The sequence below is a fragment of the Vicia villosa genome, linkage group LG2 (genome assembly GCF_029867415.1).
Source record: "Vicia villosa cultivar HV-30 ecotype Madison, WI linkage group LG2, Vvil1.0, whole genome shotgun sequence".
In the NCBI taxonomy this organism is placed as follows: Eukaryota; Viridiplantae; Streptophyta; class Magnoliopsida; order Fabales; family Fabaceae; genus Vicia; species Vicia villosa.
The window spans coordinates 117,939,452-117,953,315 of NC_081181.1; the positions used below are offsets into that span (position 1 = coordinate 117,939,452).

At 38.6% G+C, this 13,864-nt stretch overlaps 1 long non-coding RNA gene across 1 annotated transcript; it reads left to right on the forward strand.

Moving 5' to 3' along the window:
• Positions 1-3,758: 3,758 nt before the first annotated feature.
• LOC131646680 (uncharacterized) lies at positions 3,759-4,632 on the forward strand. Its single transcript, XR_009297580.1, has 4 exons — positions 3,759-3,962; positions 4,121-4,210; positions 4,329-4,430; positions 4,598-4,632. It is a non-coding gene; the product is annotated as an uncharacterized LOC131646680 (long non-coding RNA).
• The last annotated feature ends 9,232 nt before the right edge of the window (positions 4,633-13,864 follow it).

A 13,864-nucleotide genomic window follows, 5' to 3' on the forward strand; every position in this document is an offset into this window, starting at 1 on the left:
TCTAAATTTTTTTTTGGAAAAATCATGTTTTTATGGAAAAAGATGGGTTTTTTAATGAATGTATGAATGCATGGATGCATGGATGCCACATATTCAAACATGGTAAAGCAAACATGGTAGTTCAAACATGGTAACGCAAACATGGTACTACAAACATGGTAATTCAAACATAGTACACATAGGTTCAAAGGTCCAGCGTCACGAGCATGAGGTCAGAGAACCAAACATGGGATAGTACTAGGGTTTATCACCTGCAAAACATGTTCTACTGATACGTCAGAGTCTACATTTTTCTTTCGGATATTACCGGCTTGCACAACTGAACTTGTGAGCTAGAAATATTCTCAAGAAAAACTCGTCTGAGTGTGGTTCTCCGCATGACAACTATCCAAGTCTTCACCTGGATCGTTTCTGCACCACGTCCTAATAAGGCCAGGATGGGTTGGAGTTCTACAGCCAACTCAGCTTCTACAGTTCAATGAAAGCAATAATGTCTTTGCAACTGAACTTGCTAAACATATACTACCAACAAGGAACCTCCACTGAGCGGAAGGATTCTCATGTTGACTTTTTAAGGACTGAACTCCTTGTATGCCATACATGACTATACCCTCCACCTAATTCTTATGTGTACTTAATCCGGGTTAGGATTTGTCCATAATGTATCACTTGTAACAGAATCACACAAGTAACAGGACCAAGGAACCACACATGTAAATAAAAACAAAACAAATAGAAATAACCCTTTCTTTGGAAACAACAAAAAGTTTACTCCCCAGTGAAGTCGCCATTTTTCTGTCGCGGGCGAAAAATCGTTTTGTTCCTCTTTTTTGTGGATGAGACACCTGATGCCTTCTTTGGGCTCGAGTGCTCAAAAAAATGATTTTTCTTTGTTTCGAACAAACTTTTTATTATTTCCAAAGTAGGAAAAGGAAAAAAGCTGCAATAACCTAAAAGTGGGGGAGAGATCTTTGGGTAAGAGGGTTGGTTATACGAAGGGAAGGTATTAGCACCCAACGTATCTATAGTACTCTATAGGTTTCTTTGTTTTGTTTATTCCATTCTTGTTATGGTGGAGGTTCTTGTGAGAAAGAGGTGGGACCTAAGGTGTTTGTTTGATTATGCTCGCAAAGATCATCGCGATCCTCTGCATACATATCCCCTAGAGGGAATCAGAGCATCTGTAGCTCGGGGTCTACGGGTGCTAAGGTTTGAGTGGTTTGAGAGAGAAGTTTTGCTCGCCAAGGATACGACCTTGTGCCTACGTATTCTCAAAGGGATGTTGAGAAAGTCAGAGCAATCGTAGTTCCCACTTATGCTAGTGGAAGCAAAGGATAAGAGACAAATGTCATCTAAATGTTCGATGTATTTAATCTATATCATCACATACATCTGTTTGTTTTTGTTTGAAAATCTTTTCATTATAAGCCCTGGGCCATGCCACTTATGGCGCTTAGAATGATAAAGATGTTTTTTTGTTTGTTTAACCAGCCTTGTGGCAAAAACTTTCAATGAAGTCAGCCTTGTGACAAAAAGTTTTGATTAATCAGCCAGCCTTGTGGCAAAAGTTTCAATGAAGTCAGCCTTGTGACAAAAACTTTGATTAATCAGCCAGTATGGTGGCAAAACGGTTTGATTAATTAGCCAGCCTTGTGGCAAAAAGAAGTTTGATTAATTAGCCAGCCTTGTGGCAAAAAAGTTTGATTGATTTATTGTTTGTGATGATATAGAAGAGATACTCCTATCATAGAGATGAAAAATGTCTAATCTCCTAGGGTATTTTGATTTGGATATTGGGGATGCTTATAAGAAGCCCGTGGGTCCTTGTACGAAGCCCAAGAGGAGGCTATCCGAGGGTCCTTGCATTGTAAGCCCAAGAGGAGGCTATGGGAGGGACAATCCAGGGTCCTTGCATTGTAAGCCCAAGAGGAGGCTATGGGAGGGTCACTCGTTTGTACAAAGCCCAAGGGGAGGCATGGTATAGTTGGTTTGAGCTCTTAGAGCGATTTCACCGGGAAACCATACTCTATGTCCTAACCTAAACTAGTGGAGATTCTTTGCACGAAGCCCAATAGGAGGCTATGGGGAACCTAGTGTTGTACTAAGTTGAACAAGCACACATATCACACATATGAACAAACATGAACAAGTATGAACAAACATGAACAGGTATGAACAATTATATATATGACAAAGTGTGTGTATATAATGGAGTTTATGAAGGAAATATACCTGTAAGCATGATCCATTTGTATACACGGGGGCTCGGGACTTATACTCGAGGAGAGGTCCTTTTGAGTTTATTCAAAGCTATGTAAACAGGTATTTACAAGGGCTCGGGACTTATACCTACATGGAGGCCCATGGTATATTTTTGGGAAGATTTAAAGAAACCTTCGTTTTTGGTTTGTTATTCAAAGTTTAAAAACGCATTGATTGAGATATGTACAAAAGGCGCACAATGAAATACCTAATTTCATGTACTGGAATGGGTATGTACAAAAGGGGCTTGGGACTTATACCTACATGGAGGCCCATGGTATATTTTGAAAAGTTTTGAATAATTTGAAGTTTTGTTGTTTTGAAAATGATTTGAAAATTATTTGAAAAGGTTTTGTTTTGAAGAAATTTTATTGTTTTGAAAACTGTACAAAAAGAAAAGAAATGGGACTTACACTCTCTAATATTCGAGAGGCCCCACTGTTTTGAAAAACAATGAGTTGCATGATTTGAAAGTGAATTGATTACTGTTGTGAAAACAGTTGATTGAGTTTTAGGCTTACCTCGAAGAATGAGAAAATTGGATTTCTGAGTTTGAGGTGTTACCTTGATCTTTAGATGTTAGGCATCCACACCAGCAGAAAAGAACGTTGAATAAGCTCACAACTTTCAGCATTCCATGATCATCCAGTAATTGTTTATGGATTTCTACAGCAAATGGAAGACCAAACAAAACAGACAAATCCAAAAGACAACAGAGAAATAATCTCGAAGTCTTGGATGAAGTGAGAAAATTCAAGTAAAATGTGCAACAGTAATCAAATATAAATTCAAATGATTAACTACACAAAATTATATGAAAATATCAAATTCAAACAAAATTAATCTAAGAAAAAGATATTTTTTTGTGGTTTTTTCATGAAAAGAGAAAATAATTAGAAACATAAATATAAACATGTATCTAATATATATTTTTTTGTTGTTTTAATAAGAATAAATAAAAAAAAATACTTATAAACATATGAAAATATAAAAAACATATTTTTGTCATTTTTAATAAGGATTAGAAAATCAAAACTAAATCCTATATTTAAATTAAAATACTAATTCTTTTATAAAATCCTTTTAAAGAAAATCAAAGAGATAAAAAAAAAACTAGTAATGGGCCAAGGAGATGCTGAAATCAAATTGGGGGGTGCAGGTCCAACTAACTTGAGCTGGATAGTAAAAAAAAAAACAACTGGACCGGACCGGGTCGGGTCAGAAATGACCCGGATCCGCCCATGTTTTAGTTAAACAAACGGGTTGGAAAACCCTAAACAGCAAAAGAAAGAGGCAGCGCCTCTCTTCCACACTCTCACTTGTTTTACGAGTTTTTTTCTTTCTGGGAAAAGACAGAGACAACAAACTCATCTTCCCCCTCAGCTCTCTCACTCGATTTCACTTGCTCTCTCCATTGAAACAAAAAAACAACAGCGGCAAACCCTCTCTGCTCAGGTCGTGAACAAATGAAGCTTTCGGTCTCACTCTCACTCGCGAATCTCTCTCGGTTTCGCTCTCACTGAGTTACTCTTTCAAACTCGTTCTCTGCTTGCGATTGAACAGCAACAATTCGGTTTCTCTCCCTGCGAAACAAAACCAGTGGCAACCTGTGTGGCTCTCAATTCTCTTTCTCGGAGTAACAACAACAGTAACAATTTCTCATCAAAAATTTCACGGTGGCTTATGGAGGAACAAACCAGGTTTGTTATGTTCTCCTCTTATCTCTCACGGAACCAAGATTTTACCAGTTAAAATTTCAAACTTATTGTTATCACAGTTCAAGTTCAGGTTAAAACACACAAGAAATCTAGAGCTTAGCAAATATAATGATTCTGGGCGTTTTTTTTTGTTTTTACAGGAAGAATAAGGTTCACAGCAATATCATTGAGAGAGTAAGCGCGGAATCAATTTACCTGCGGCAATGAGGTGTTTGCCGGATTTTGTTGAGGTGAGTATCAATTCTGTTTTCTGGAAATAGCTATGATTGCTGCGTTTTGAACTTTAAAACACGTCGCTGCTACTGCTTTGGATTTCCATTGAAAATTGTTATAATTGTTCCAAAATAGTGTTGCGGTTATGCTTTGATTTTGCTGAATTTTTCTGCTGTTGCTTCGGAGTTGTTGAAGATGATGCGTGAATGATGTGTAAGCACAGGGCTGCAACCAGAGGTATGGTTTTGAATCTCTTTTCTTTTTTTCTGGAAATTTGGGTGGTGTTATTGAAGAACACCCTCGAATTGTTATTGAACCGGTTATGAACTTTTGAACTTGTTGCAAATTGTTTGAAACAACTTTGAATTGTTGTTACTAACAATTTTTTGGAATTGTTGTTGTAGGCTCTTTGATGAAGGTGATGCCACAACACCTCTTTTTGGATTGTGGGAGACTTGAAGATGATCTTCAAGTGGTAACCTTCCACCAAGGTATGAACAACTTCTTCACTCCTTTTCAAACTATGGAACTAAGAAACTTGAAAATTATGAGAGAAGTGAGAAAGCAAGTAGTTAAGGTTGCTTTGGTGTGATTTGCAATGAAGTGAACACTTCTATTTATAGGAAAAACTTAGGATGTGTTTGGCAATTAATAATCTTGATTGGCAAGTTTCAATCATTGCAAGATAAGAAAAAGAATATATTCTTCATCATTGCAAGAATAAAAAATAAGAATAAGAATATTCTTATGCAAAGATATTTTTCATGATATAAGCCATGTGTGTAAATTTTTATGTCATTTTATGATATCTCTAAGTTGCATAATTTTATGACATAAAAATCTCTCTTTGGCTTTCTTTGACTTTTGCTAATTTCACCCCTCTTTTTGTTTCTTTTTTTTCATGTTGCATGAGGACCTTGAAGAAAAGCATGAAGAAATTTGATCTTGAAGAATGAAGACTTGAAGAATTCAAGAATTGCATTTGAAGTTTTATCTTTTTCTTTTCCTTGTAATTCCAACTTTGTATGAATGAAACTTTGTATTCTTGAAAATGAATGGAATTTTGTAATTCTTGAATTTTGGATAAAGCCTCTATTGTAATTCATTTGAAATTTGGAACTTTGTAAGGAATGAACTTCAATTTTGAATGCTTGAATTTCCTTTAAAATCTTTGAATGAAGTTGTATGAACCATGAATGTGGGATATTCTTGAATGAAAAGTCCTTGAAGTAATGTGAAAAGTGTTCTTGCACCAATGAACTTTTAATTCTTGAATTTATGGTTTTAAACCATACTTGAAATAATCTTTCAACAAATGGACTAAAAGATATTTCTTGCAATTTCAGTGAAATTTCCATGAATTGTTTCAAACTTGTACCAACTTTCAAATAATCCATATGAATCAATTCTTCACCATGATGAATCCATAAGCCAAGAGTCGCGAAATAAATTCCAAACAAATCTCTTGAATCACACAAATGGCAATGGCGCATAAAAAGTGGAAAACCGCCATGAACACAAAATTATCTTGCAAAGAATGAGTGAATGAATGAACAATCCTAATTTGGTCGATTCAAAGCTTTTGAGCTTGTCGAAGTGAATCTTTGAGGACCAAATGTTGATTATTGATGAAGATGATTCATTTGAGATGAAGGGAGAACAAAACCCGAATTGAGTGTTATTTGCACTGATGAGTGATTTCCTGATTAAATCCTGCTGAGTCACAAGTAGCAAACACAAGCTATGCAATTTGTTAGAGATGCAAATGATGCATATGCAAATGATATGAGGTGGTATCTTAGGTCAAAAATTGGGGTATGACAGAAGGAGAAGAAGAAAAGCGCAAACAGAATAGAAGAAATAGAAGAAGAAGTTTCAAAAAAACAATAAGCGCAGGGGAGACGAAATCGGAGAAAGAGAGAACTCACCAAAATCTCCATCGATCTCTCCATCATTCGGCAAGAATCATCACGAATACCTTCAATCGTCATAAGCCTTAAGAGGTCACCATCCACGCTTCAACATCGTCAAAAATCTACAAGGAATTCACAACATCTTCGCATTAGCTTCAACGGAGCGAACACAATGAGGACGAATCTACGATTGCCTTGAATTGGTGTTCTTCGATTGGGATCGAGGGAGATCGGAGAGAACAAATCAGAGACGAGAGAGATGAGAAAACCGAGCGGGAGAGACGAGAGTGTCAGGTCCGACGATGGAATGCGTTGGTTTACGGCATCGAGTGAAGCTTCACCGGAGAAGAGACGCCATGGCCGCCGTTCATGCGTCTGAGTCGAGAGAGAACTCCATCAGCCACCAACAAGTAACCCTAGATTCCCAATTTCTTTTATTGATTTCTCTTTTACTTTAATCTTTTTTCATTTTTATTGATTATTGTGGATTGATTGAAAATGATAATAAAACTATATGGATCAAACAAAAAACTCTCCCGGGCCTGATTTCTTTCACCCCCTGGCCCATTGTCTTCATTTTTTGCATAAAAGAAAACTCTACAAAACACCCTTGGGCTGGGCCATGCGCCTAATTGCTCCTTACACCAATAATTGCAATTTGCACCCCCTGTTCATGTTAGATTCAAGTTTTAATTAGTTTTTTTTTCTTTTCTTTTTAGGTAACAAAAACATTAATCTCCACTATCATTTTTAGACTTCATTACTGATTTTTGCCATATAAAAAATGCACATAAAAATATTAGTTAGGCTAATTCTCTTTGCTTAATTAGAATTCTTTTTCTTCATAAAACCATAAAAATAAATAGTTTTTCTTGATGATTCAAAATTACCCTCCCATGTAAATAAAAATAGAATTGCTCATGAATATCTTTGTGAATAATGTGAATTTTAATTCTTTTCTTTTGTGAATATTTTCTATATTGTGAAATGCTTAATTGTTTTTTCTCTTCCCCATCTTTCTTTTAGAATAATCAATAACATAGATGTAGAAATTAGGATTAGTTCCCTTTTTGCATTCTTTTCAACCCTAAAACATCTAATAAATACTTGAATAAACTCCCATTAAAAAATACCAAGAAAACGCATAAAAAATGACTAATAAATACTTTGACTAATAAAAAGGGAATGATAGCTTGTAACTTCTCTTGCTTAAGGGATGTTCGAGTGCTTGGAGCTCCCTTGCTTAAGGGTTCCATTCAGGCGTGAGTTCCCAACCTTTAAAAAATACAAACCAAAGAGTAACTCGAGTTTCCCTTGCTTAAGGGATTTCCTCGAAACACTCAAACTCTTTCTCTCTCCTCTCGCTTTCTTAAGGGCACCGTTATCTCCGCTCCATTGCATCCTAGGCTGTCCCCTTGTGCAAGAGCGCGAGCGTTAACTCCGCCCAACTAAAAAACACAAAAACAAACAAAACTATGGAGCCGAACTACGGCGCTCTGATTCCTGAAAAGGATACGTAGGCATCAAGTCGCGGGGCTTGAACGAGCACACTTGTAAATATTTCCATCTTTTCCCCGTATTTCTTTTGCATGCATTCACATACAGACATAGACATAATACACACCCTTTAGATAGAACCAAACATAGGTGGATACCATCGAGTACGATGGGCGTGAGGGGTGCTAATACCTTCCCCTCGCGTAACCGACTCCCGTACCTTGATTCTCTGGTCGCAAGACCCTGTTCCTTCCTTTGTTAGGTTTTCTGATATTCCTTTCCCTTATGGGATAAATATATTGGTGGCGACTCTGTTCATTTTTCGCGAGCGTGCGACAGCTGGCGACTCTGCTGGGGACATCCTAAGCAAGTCGATCCTAGCCTTTGTTTGTTTCTTTTATTGGGTGTTTATTTGTTTTTTATGTCTATATCTTGTATATATGTTTGCATGTTTTATTTTCTGCTTGCATATCATGTTTATTTCTGCTTCACATCATGCATATGGATTATATTTTGTGTTCCTTGGGGTCTTCTGTTCTGTTTTGCAGGTGGGGGGTTTGTGTGAGGTAAAAGGCCCACTACCCAGGCCAGTGACACATAGGATTAGCGTGGATGCTCATGTTGACTACCGTAGCGCTTGCTATGGATGAGTTCAATATGGGGTACCACAGCTGGGCGAGGTTCTTTCATGGAACACTGTGTCTGGCACGCTTGTTGCCTCAAACACTTTGTACCCCATGGGAACTGTAGACCCTAGTGACCATTAGGGACCACTTGTCCGTGTCTAGACTTCATACCCGTGAGATTGGGGTGGGACAGGAAACCTTGGCTCCTACATACCATTGCTTCTTCATATTTGAGGTCGGACCTTTATTTGGTCTGTTCTCATGGCTCTTGATATCTTGGTATTTCAAAAAGGCGTCGAACCTTTGATCCTGTGACATTTGGCCTGTACAGAGGTTTCATATCAGTTATTCAGAGGATTGTACAGTGGTTACTAAGATTATATGGACCTTGATCCCATGCCTTTGCATTGCATACCATCATTGTTTCATCCACTTCATTTGTGAGGGATCCTAAAGTCTATTTCCGAAAAAGAAAAGCAAAAAAAAAAAAAAGAAAAGAAAAGATATTCTATACAAAAAAAACAAAAAACAAAAAAGCTTTGATTCCAAAAGAGAACAAAAAAGTGTGAAAAGACTTTAGGATCTCTCATAAACGAAACATGCATTCATACTATCATGCATTTCATGGTTTTCTCAGAGACTTATGGGACCCTTCTCTATTCAGATTGCAAGATCAACAACAAATTTGACTTCTCACCGTCACGAACTCCAAAATCAACTATGGAACAACTCCGTGAGGAAATGGATGAGATGAGGGAACAAATGGGTCATCTTATGTTGGAGATGCAAGACTTGGTCCATAATCAGGATGCACTAAAAGAAGAGAATAGTCAGTTGAAGACTCAGTTAAGCTTGGTTATGGAAGTTCTAAAAACAGTACTAAGAAAGGAAGGGGATGTTGTTCCTACTGCTGCAACAGAAGTTGTTGATCCCTTCTCTTCAGTAGGATCCCTTCCCACTCATGGAATACCTCAGGAAGTTCCTTCTCAACTCCATGTGCCATTACCTCCATGCCAATCTGTTCTTCAAGGAGGCCAAATGTGTGGGAAAAAGCCTAAGATACCTCAGAGAGTTATCAATCTTATCCCGATGCCTTATGCTCAGTTACTTCCTCGCTTGCTGGAACTTCAGTTGATTGAGCTACGAGATTTGGCTACGCCTGAAAAGCTTCCTCCGAACTTTGATGTCAATGCTCGATGCGAGTTCCATTCTGGGGCACCTGGCCATGACATTGAGAATTGTAAGGCGATGAAACATCAAGTTCAAGACCTCATTGATTCAAAGGTGATTTTGTTCACCCCCGAGGGTATGATTGTTCAAGGAAACAGGGTTCCACATGTGGTGGAAAGAAAGGTTGATTCACGCTTCTATGTCGGATCCACTTCAAATGCACCATCTTGGGTTCCAGGTTTCCCACTTCATCAGTCTCCGACTGTTTCACAACCAAACCAAAGGGAGAAGACACCTGAACAGAATCATCAACAAGGTCATCTGAATGAATACCCACCTAGAAGTAATTTGGGACGAAGAAATGCTCCTCTGGACCAGATTCCTATGACATACACTAAACTTCTGCCATATCTAGTGCAAAGCTCATTGGTGGTCCCCAAATCTGTGAAACCTCCACCACGCCCGTTTCCACCTGGGCATGACCCTAATGTGCAATGTGGGTACCACGCTGGATCAGCAGGGCACTCAACCGAGGACTGCAACGCTTTCAAAGCCAAGGTGCAACAATTGATCGACGAGAGACATATAACCCTTCAAGGAGGAAACATGTGGGTGAACGGAACTCCCGTGCCCAAGTGAATGTCCGTATTCCATAAAGTATCACCAAAAAGCAATAAGCCCAGAGGGAGTCAAGGCTCCTCAACATTGGCAATCATCATTGCATTTCCGTATTCTCATTTCAGTACTCCTTGTTTTGTTGAAGGCTGCTTCCTTGTCTGAATTCGTCGGTATGATAATAATGAAAGCACCACAAATTCTCGAGCAACTCTGTCAGAATCTTTTTCAAAAAAGTAAGCAAGAATGTTTTGAAGAAGCATCTCTCATTCTCAAGGTTCTTATGCTCAGTTGTATCCGTGGAGGTTGGTGTTTCAGTTGGTGTTTGAGCTCTCCTTGCAACAAGTAACTTCTCTAAGTTTGGTGATCACGCAAAGTTCCTCCATGTTTGACGGCAAATAATTCTTCAATGAATATGCTTGGGGCTCCCGCACGAGGGATAAGCAAGACGTACTCTTATCTTGAGCATTGCATCATTCGCATTGCTCGAATCCCTAAAGCATTACAAATTCTTGGGTGACTTCGTCAGAATCTTCTTCCATGTGGTAATCAAGAGTATTCTACACAATGCTCCTCATTCTCAAGGTCTTCTTCACCACAAGTTCTCAGTTTGATGACCATATAAGATTCTTTCCATTTATGATGGCAATTACTACTCTAGCAACAATGCTTGGGGCTCCCGCATGAGGGATAAGCAAGACGTACTCTTATCTTGAGCATTGCATCACTCGCATTGCTCGAATCCCTAAAGCAAGGCAAAAGTTTACGACTCATGAGTGACTTTGTTGGAGTTCTCTTTTAGAGTAATCTGAAGTGTTTGGAAAGAACTGCAAAAGTATTCAAGATCAATAAGTCCAGACGGAGTCAAGTCTCCTCAACAATGGCATTCATTTAGTTTCTTTATTGCATTCTCATTTGTAACATTTCATTGTTTGTTCAAGCATTGCTAGCATGTAAAAACTTGTTAATTTTTGAATGAAAATCATAAAATACATTGTTTATGTTTGTCTTGAAGTAATCCATTCGTTTTCACTCATAAAATGTTTTTGGCATTACGATACCAACTTTACTAATCGCTTGCTTAGGCAAAGAGCGGAGGGAGAATGATGAAAAGTAAAAATGCAAAAATCTCCAATTGTGTGCTTTTGAATAAAACCCTACTGAGGATGTACAGGCATTATTTCAAATCCCCAAACACCGGAGAAGGGAGATAGACCCTCGTCAACCCCTTTGAGCCTTGGAGAAGGAGTTTCTATTCTAATCACAAAAACCCTTATTTTAACCTCGGGGCAGGGTAGTGTTCATTTAACTTGATCGAGCTTTTAAAACTCACCAAAAGGGTATGCATCTAAGGATACAACAATGGTTATCCTTCAAAAGGTTGAGGAATGTCAAAACCGCAATGATTATCCTTATTCCGTCAAGAGATCAAGAGATGACGATACCATAATGGTAATCCTTCATCAAATCAAAGGAGTGAGGCGGTCGCAATCACCTCCAACGAATCAAAGACTATGCGAGGTCACACGACTTGTTCAAAAAAAAAAGAGCAAAAAAAAAGGATGGCAAAAGAAAAAATAAATAAGAAAAAAAGATGAAAAGAAAATGGTAAAAGAATCATGAGAAAAAAAGGATGATGAAATTGCCAAGCAAGAACAAAGTCGTGTGATCTTGAATCAGAAGAATAAAAGGTGAGTGACCGCCATGTCCAAAGAACCTCATGGATTCCTCAACCATTTCAAATTCTTTGTGAGGGATGAACACTCGTGTCGAGTTAACTGAACATAGGACTGGAGAACATCACGAAGGGGGTGGGAACCAAGTAATTTTGAGCCTAAAGATCCTTTGTTTCCAAAACCGTGAACCTGGCCAAGTTACAACCCTTAAAAGTCCTAATTGAAGTAGGGTTTATTTTGAAAGCGCACTCCGATGAGATATTGTTTAACTGACTCCCAATGAAGCGTAACACATGTCCATGTTGGTATCGTACTTTTGCTTTATCTTCCATACACAAAAATTGAGGTTGTGTCAACTAGTGATTCAGTCACAAGAGGTCGCAACCTCATTTCATAAAAAAGGTTTTAAAACTTCAAGACTAACATAGGCTTTGCATTAGAATTAACATTCTTTTGCATGTAAAATATGTGCTTAACATCAAGGAAATTTCCAGGATGACAATCAGTGAGTAACTTGATCATGTTAAAGTAAAGAGACTCGAGAACTCCGAGGAGTAAAAGCTAATCATCTCAAACGTTGACCATCGAGGGGCAGATTCTCTAAAAAACTCCGTTGGGCATGAACAGTTAATGCCTTCTTTGATTACCTTGAGGGGAAGAGTTTGAAGACTCCGTTGAGCGTGGTAAAGTTGTTTCCATGTTTGTTTGACTTCAAAACAAAGAAAGCTTAAGGATTCTAGTAAGATATACCTAATCAGAGGCAATTGAATCGAGGTTTGACCTCTCAAATTCAACATATCTGGGGCAACCATGTCGATAAATCTCTTCAAGCTTTGATCAATCTGGGGCAATCACATCGAGGAATCTCTCTTGAATTTGACCGATCTGGGGCAGTTACGTCGAGATTTGACAAATCTCTCCAAGGATCCACTGGGGCAATTTCCTTCATGGGTCATGAAACTTGGGGCACGATCTTCTGAGTTTTATTGTCCTCTCCCTAATCATAGGAGTTTATTTCTCCTGGAAATTTGGTCTCTCCCCAAGCACGGAGTTTATTTCTCCCGAGAGTTTGTTCCATTCCTCAAGCATAGAAGTTTATTTCTCCTAGGAGTTGTTCTACTTCCCCCATCTGGGTTTCTTATCTGGATTCCTCATCCCCAACATGGTGAATCAAAGGAATCTCCTCAAGCTGAAAAGCCTCCAAGCAGCGGCACGTGGCGAGAAGTCAGAATTTATTCTACATTCAAGTCAAAGAAAAGCGCATCTTACAAATCAAAGTCCAATGTCTATTGGCACCTCCACATGATTCTTAACACTAAGGGGATTATCCCTGGTGTTTATCACTCTAATGCCTTTATTTGGCACTCTGCATATAGTTCCCATTGCATATAGCATTGCATCCTCAAAAGCGTAGCATATCCGTCAAAGCGGAACATTACGCCATAGAAAAATTCAAACATGCATAACAAAGCATAAGCCAGATAATACAAATCCGCACCCAGTCAAGACAATAATACATCCCCACACAAAAAGTTGTCCTTACAAATTCCGATTGATATCTGCTACTACATTTCAAATCTCTTCCAACCACGGTGCCGATGCGAGGTATCTTCAATCTCTGATGAGTGTCTGACACAATGTCTTCTTTTGTCCCTCGAGGTCGAGTCGATGTTGAGTCATAGATCGCCACGAGATCTTATTCCTTTCCAAAGTGTGGAAAATCGCACGAGATTTTCTTTCGATGTTGAGTCATAAGGTCGCCACGAGATCTTATTCCTTTCCAAAGTGTGGAAAATCGCACGAGATTTTCTTTCGATGTTGAGTCATAGATCGCCACGAGATCTTATTCCTTTCCAAAGTGTGGAAAATCGCACGAGATTTTCTTTCGATGTTGAGTCATAGATCGCCACGAGATCTTATTCCCTTGTCTTCTGTTGACGAGTTGATCGCCACGAGATCTTCTTTCGATGTTGTGTCATAAGATCGCCACGAGATCTTATCCCCTTGTCTTCTGTTGACGAGTTGATCGCCACGAGATCTTCTTTCGATGTTGAGTCATAAGATCGCCACGAGATCTTATTCTCTTGTCTTCTGTTGACGAGTTGATCGCCACGAGACTTTCTTTCGATGTTGAGTCATAAGATCGCCACGAGATCTTATTCCCTTTTCTTCTG